Here is a 7,560-nt window from a genome sequence, read left to right as displayed (position 1 = left end):
AACTAGCTGAAAAAGCAGAAAGAAGCTTAAACTACCTAAAGGAAGTGGAATGAGCTGAACTGGGCTCCAAAACTGGAATTAACTGAAAAACTAAATTTAGCATAACAGCTAAATAGTAGCTGAAATAACAGAAAATGCTGAAACTATCGAAAATAAGCTGAAAAGAGCAGAAAGAAGTTAATTAGGCTGAATGTAGCATATATTACCATGAAAAACTTGAATTTATCTGAAAACAGCTGAAATTAGTTAAAAATGCTAAAAGGTACCTAAAAAGGTAAAACTAGCTTAAATTAGCAGAAGAAAGCAGAAAGAACATTTGCCCAATTAGGTGGAAAAAAGCAGAAATTAGCACAGAAAGTGGAAAATATCTGAAAAAAGCTGACTGAAATAAGCCAAAAAAAAAAAAAAAAAACAGCAGAAAAGTAGCTAAAAAAGCAGAAAAAGCTTAAACTACCTAAAGGAAGCACAATGGCTGAAATGAGCTCAAACTGCAGAATTAACTGAAAAAGCTAAATTTAGCATAACAGCTAAATATTAGTTGAAGTAACAGCAAAATGCTGAAACTATCAAAAATAAGCTGAAATGAGCTTTAGCTGAAATTAGCAGAAAGAAGTTAATTAGGTTGAATGTGGCAGAGATTACCATGGAAAAACTTGAATTTATCTGAAAACAGCTGAAATTAGCTAAAAATGCTAAAAGGTAGAACTAGCTTAAATTAGCTGAAGAAAGCAGAAAGAACGTTTGCCTAATTAGGCGGAAAGAAGCAGAAATTAGCACAAAAAGTGGAAATTATCTGAAAAAAGCTGAAATAAGCACACACAAAAAACAAACAAACAGCTGAGAAGTAGCTAAAAAAAGGCAGAAAAAGCTTAAACTACCAGAAGGGAGTTGAGTATATTGTTGCTGAATTAGACTGAATAAAGTTTAAATGAGAGCAAAAATTGTGGAATTTACTGAAAAAGCTAAAATGAGCATAAAACAGCTAAATAGCTGAAATAGTAGGAAAAGCTGAAACTTGCAGAAATAAGCTGAAAGGAGCGTAACAAGCTGAAATTAGCAGAAAGACATTAGAAGAAGCATAAAAATGTTGTAGTTAGCTGAAAGAATCTGAAAGGAGCACTAAACTGCTGAAAGTAGCTGAAAAAAGTTTTAATTTGCAAAAGGAAGCTGAAAGAAGCTGAACCAGAACAAAATGTGAAAGGAGCAGTAAAAGGTTGTAAACAGATCTAGATGACGGATGTAAAAAAAATGCACTAAAGGCTAAATATTTCAAACAGCTAAAGTTACACCAACACCAAGTCACAGCAGGATTGTCCTGAAAGAGCTGAACGTTCTGATACATGATTTGTTGAAATAGCTTGAAAACTGCAGGAAGAGAAATGTGTCGAAAAACATTATGGAAGAAAAATTGATCCCAGTAGTGTGAATGTTTCATAAACATTCACACAAAAACAATTCAGTATAATTAAATCTACTTGTGATCGTTTTTACTGATAAGCTGAACATTGTAAGGCAGGACCTTCTCATAGGCTTTCCAAAGCAACATACATGGGGGAGAGGGGGGGGATCCTTTATGATGATGATGATCAGTGAAGAATATGCAATAACAGTGAGGTCATTGTTGGAGATGTCTTTAATACAACAATGCACCCTGACCCAGTTAAGTTGCAGGAAAACAATTGCAGCAGCAAGAGTGGTGCTTCTGATGGGACTGTGTTTGTGTGCTGAAGCAGGGACGGAGTGAAGGAGGACGCTGAGCAGGGGAGGGAAGTCCGGTCGCTTTTTCTTTTTTTTTTTTTTTTTGATGGCGGGTGGAGTGGTGAAGCAGAGCGACGGTTCACCCCAAAGACCTCGCTCCCTCCCCGCTTTGAGAAACAAAAGGAGCTTTTTTCTCTAAAGGAGCGCAGTGACGTGGGAGGCAGCAGAGAATGTGGGCCATGTGTCAGGCCTGTTGCTGCTCCGTTCATCTGCTTCCCCTCCCCAGCTCTGGTGCCTGTGCAAACTTCAACAGTTTATATCTTGTTGTCAGATTTCTGATTCACTGCTCTGTTGATGTGATTCAGCACATTCACACGATGCTTGACACAGTAAGGCACCTCTGGGAGCACAAAGTCGCATCATTAAAGAGCGAGCGAGTAATTTAAAGATTGCTTGACGTGCCATTCTCCAGGCTCAAATTCCACACAAAGCCCTTATGTGGGGACTTAAGTGGCCTGCAAGGCCAGTGCATACTCTCGTAATGGATTATTATGTTGTCCTACGAGAATCTTTACACTTGCACAGTGAGGTCACATCACTGTCAGCCGCCTGTGGCACATGCAAAAGCCACTCACTGGTTCTCTTCGTGTTCTGTCACGAAGGAAATGGTGTAAACACGTCCCTTGTTAAACATGCTGAGCAGCAGACTGACACACCGAGGGCCCCCGGCCTTTACTCGGTGAAGTGACCGGAGTGAAAGGAGGCTGTGTTCTGGGAGCAGATAGGCAACCGACAGGAGGGATGGGCCATGCCAAGGTTCTGCACCACGTTCCCACAAACCCCCACACAAGCACCGTGGTCACTTTTGAACTGTCACAGGAGTTTATGCATGGTCTTTTTTCCTGCGAGCATGATTCATAACGGACTACACGCTCCAACTTGTATACAAATGTTGCACAGTTTTGCCATCCAGAGGCTGATAAATTTGTTGGTTCTTTTACAGCTCGTTAAAAAACGCTTCATTTTTCTTAAAACCTGATTCAGTTTAAAGCAATTGTCTTATGTAAATCCGCGTGCCTTAAAACAAACAAACAAAAAGTAAATTATCCATGCAACGGTGACCAACCTCATGTTCCTTTTGACCACATCTGCCAATATTCTTAAAAAGTTTGTGGGACGAGCCACTTTCCCAAGATGTGGACGCAAGAGGAAATGCAACACCATGCCGATCAGATGGTTAGTGTGAATGGTGGAAAAAAAAAAACAAGGGAAACATTCAAAACCATTTAAGCTAGTGCAAAGGTCAACCTATGTCACTTAGCACTGGATGCTAAGAACTATGGCGTTGCACTTTATTTAGACCTGTCTAAAGCTTTTGACACTGTGGACCATGACATTTTGTCACGAGCTCTCAGAAATTGGTTTCTCAGTTCACACCATTGGTTGGTTCACTAACTATCTCTCAGATCGGAGGCAATGTGTTCAACATAATGGTACTTCTTCCAGTTATTGAACGATTAACAATGGTGTACCACAAGGCTCAATCTTAGGACCCACCCTCTTCACAATGTTTTTTTTTGTTTCTTTTTTTTAATAACATTTTCTTTCATTTATTCTTCTCAATTCACATGCTTTCTTTTATGATTGTCTACTCTTGTCATCATTCTTTGTTCAAAAACAGGTCTCTCTTGTAAATGAGTCCCCGAGGCTCAATGAGACTAAACTGTATAAATAAAGATTGAAAATTTTTTTTTTCTAATTGCACCATCAGGTAAAAAAAAAAAACCCACAAAAAAACACATCCGCTTTATGTTTACTGAAGAAAAAAATGAAGTTTTCAAAGAAAATAAACGTATACCCAAGTGAAACATGTAGGGGGGGTTAGTTTTCTTTTGGGGTGGTTTGCTGCATTTGGCGTGGAGAACCACAAAACTGCAGAGCGCAACAAAATCTCAAGACTACCAAGGCTTTCAGGACAAAATGTGCAGCTCAGTGTCAGAAAGCTCTGCCTCGGTCATGAGTTCTTCAACAGGATGATGATTCAAAACATACAGCTAAAAGCTCTCAAGAAGGTATGAGGAAAAAAAATAATTTATTTTTTAATGGCCCGCTATGAGCCCAGATCTTAAACCTTTTGAACATCTATGGAAAGATCTGAAAACTGCAGTGGATACGTCATCCTTCAGACTTTAGCTTGATGAGCAGTTAGCTCAGGAAGATCTTTTTTGTGTTGTGGAAGAATAAACAAACAAATTTGTGTCTGTCTGTATGTATTAATGCTGCATGACTAACATCTCTATAATGTGATAGGATTTGCTTCAGATGCAAACAAAAAAACTTTAATAAAAAAACAACAACGCATGTTTATGTGACATAAACCAATTGTTGGCAGTAGTTCTCGAGTTTCCCTACTTGGCAGCTCAAACGTGGTCAGAGTGAAGGACACCACCAAGCCGCAAAACATTTCCAGTTGAGCAAGTGAAGCTGATTTTTTTTTTTTAACATAAAAATTGGGAGTAAGAATATTTTAGACACAAACTTAGCTGTGAAGTAAATCCTCTGAATCATTATGCGAGCCGTGCCAGTTTACCAACTCTATTCCAGGAATTGTATGAAGTGCACAAGTTCAGTCTGTGTTGAAACAAACAGAAGGCGTATCGTGGCCATAAAAGCACTAACTAGAGATGACCCTTTCACAAGAACACTGTGGGATCTAAGGCGTGACAACTCCACGGGCAACAAAACAACTGGATAACCTCACAGAAAGGAGCCCCAGGAGAAAGATAGTTGTAAAATTGAGGTCAGCTGGAAGACTTCAAGCTTTCTGAAGACAATAGGTTTACGTTGCGCTGTGATATACGATCACCGTTTTGGCTGGGTTACACATGCGGTCAGTTATAGCATCACGGGGACATGTTTTGTGTCAGGGGAGCGATGTTTAAGAAAGGCTTTAGTGGGCAGCTGAGAAGGGGTCGCGTCCCTGGAGGGGGCTTGTGACGACTGTGGCCACATTAGAGTACAGACTCCTCTGTGTTTCAACTAGCGTGCTTCTCAGATTGCTTGTAAAGACTGTCTGGGGTGGGGGCTGGACTGGGCTTGGAGGCAGTGAAGAAAGATGTGGAATAAAAATTAACTGTGGCTCATTTCTCTTATGTTTTAAAACCTGACTCTAAGAGCTGTTTGCATGGCTGCCATTCAAGAAAAGAATGATGAACTGTAGGGAAACCATAAGGATTGAGGGCCTCTCTGCATGGACTGATCCGCAAAGGTGGAGGGTGGGACGAACAACCAGCTGCTGTAAAAACAAGTGCATATTTCCACGGATAACGGTGCATTCAGTGGTGCAGGTGTGCCATGGCGTCTGGTCAGCTGGCCCACTGTTTCCTGTCAAACAGGAAGAACCAAACGAGCAGAGATGAAAGTTCAAGGTAACACACAGATGGCAGTTGTTTAGGTGGGTAGATGCAGGTGTGTAATAAGAGCAGCAGTGTGTGAGAGGAGTCTAACCCAAACAGATGACATACAAACATTCATGAATGTCAGCTCAGACTGCAGCAGAGTGCAGGGAACGCTCTGCAAACATGCATGCAGGCTATGAACTCAAGGGTAACCCCTTTAAAAGAATGTGCTAGTTTTACTCCATCATCTATTGATTTAATCTATAATAGACATTATGTAGTGTATAGAATTAGCGGTTTAACTTTCTTTGTAGGAATGCACATCACCCACAGCATGCAACAATTTAAATTAAAATACTTTTATAATGAGATGGGATGGAATTATTGTTGTTTATTCCAAATTTTCTAAATGAAGTTTTTACAATCTTATGCGTTAGCACTTTATGCTTGCGTTCAGGATGACAGATACTACGATACCACTTTTTTTTTTTTTTCAAAATCTGTAAAAGTGATAAGTTCTAACCCCTTTTGTGTTGACTAATGTTGATTAGCTGTGGTGGCCATCTTGAATTAGAATGACTTTAAAAGTTGCAGTTTTAGATGTGCAGTGCAATCCATATTTGCTTTCTGAGAGTTTCATTAAAATATATCCACACATAAAGACGCAGGCAAAAACAGCATCACCTTTACACTGGCTGGTGATATAAACAACAACAACAAAAACTGCTTGTATAATGATGCCTTTTAGAAAAAAAAGCTGTAAAATACTTAAAAAAGGAACCATGCTTTACTTTTGGTCCTAGTAGACAAGAAATCCAACACTTAGGTGGTAGTTGACACAAGATAAAACATGACATCATCAGCATATGGTGGTTGTAGAAAAAAAAAAAGAAGGGTAGGGAAACTCATTTGAGCCCAATCAATATGGAAATTTGGGCTGCCGTCGATACAGATATTGGGAGGGGACTACTAATGCCGATAGATATATTAGCTGGGTTTTTTTTTTAGCTTTGTCCACCCCCAAGAATCTAAGTAAACAGCGAGTGGTGTGGGGCTTGTTTATTTAGCATGGCTGTTAGCATCCATGAAGCTAATCTAATTAGATCTACGTTATACCTAGTCCCACACTAGCTTTACAAATGGTGCATTGCTCATAAAAACAGTCTTCCTAACGTGTATTCACTTTTTCTATCCTCCACTATTCGCCATAAAGTTATCAAGAGTGTTACAAAAATATTAATTAAACAAAGAAACGCCCTTCCCTGTTCATGATTTAAACGTATGGTGAAAGCCTAATTAGTATTGACCACAGCAGTTTTTTTTTTCTTTGCAGCGAAGTAAAGATTTCAGACAAACAATGCATTTCACTAAGGACAACAAAGATAACATTACTAACATTGATATATTTTAGCTCTACATTAGATTTATTGTTCTGGATAAAGTTTTACAAGGCAATATGCTAGGTTATCTAAACGTTAGCTTGCTAACTTGAGAGGCACGTAGCTAATGACAAGCGGGTTGGAAGACTGAAGAAAATTTATTATTGTTGATTTTTTTATTTGATTTTACATTTGAGTTACGATAAACTTACCATGTCCCGTTCAGCAAAACATGCTACACAATATTTACTGGTAGTTGCTCTCTGCTTCTCGGGTCTCCTGGCTGTGCTGTGATCAACATGGCCATCAATTGAAAGTGGTCCTCACGCGCCCTCTGCTGGATATATTGTACAATTACATCATTTGCAAGTAAGGACACGGCTGGTTCATTTTAGAAGTGAAAATTAGAAGTATTAATATTGGCGCACAATGGGCCAGAGAAACCGATATGTTCCCAAACGTCGGTTGGCCTAAAATATTGACCCTACCGATACATAGGTCGGGCTCTAATACTCATAACTATGTTTTGTGTTTTGTATGACTAGACAAACTATTTAAAATGTTTGCCATAAAGCAATTAATTTCATAGGAAAAAAAAAATTATTAAAAAATAAAAAAAAAGGTTTTCACCTTTTTCTAGACTGGTAAAATGTCTGGGACTAAATTGATTTTTGTGTTCCATAGCACATATGAGGAAGTTGTATTTTCTTATAATGCTTAAATGCAAAGACGACCTGAAAACAAGCATTGGAAGTACTTCTGAGCACTGGATGTTATTTAGTCAGTGAGGCTAACTGCAGTTAAGGATTCAAAACAACGTGGATGCAAATAAAAGGTACAAAGGTGGCAAACTGATTCACAAGTTACCTTGAACGGCTTCAGTTGCTCAAGGATCCAACAATCTATCAATATAGCAGCAGTGAGGTCATACATGTCCAGACATGCCTTCTGAAAATGAGGTCATCCCTGTAATCTGAAGGGTAATTGCGCTCTGCAGGCTGCAGTGACAGTGAAAGAATCAATATGCTGGACTCTAGGATGAACATGTCACTGTTTACCTAACTTGGCAGCCTGCATTGGTTAAC

The sequence above is a fragment of the Nematolebias whitei genome, chromosome 17, assembly GCF_014905685.2.
Source record: "Nematolebias whitei isolate Nwh7 chromosome 17, NemWhi1, whole genome shotgun sequence".
Lineage (NCBI taxonomy): Eukaryota > Metazoa > Chordata > Actinopteri > Cyprinodontiformes > Rivulidae > Nematolebias > Nematolebias whitei.
The sequence above is the reverse complement of the archived record's forward strand: the minus strand, read 5'-3'. Positions refer to the sequence as shown.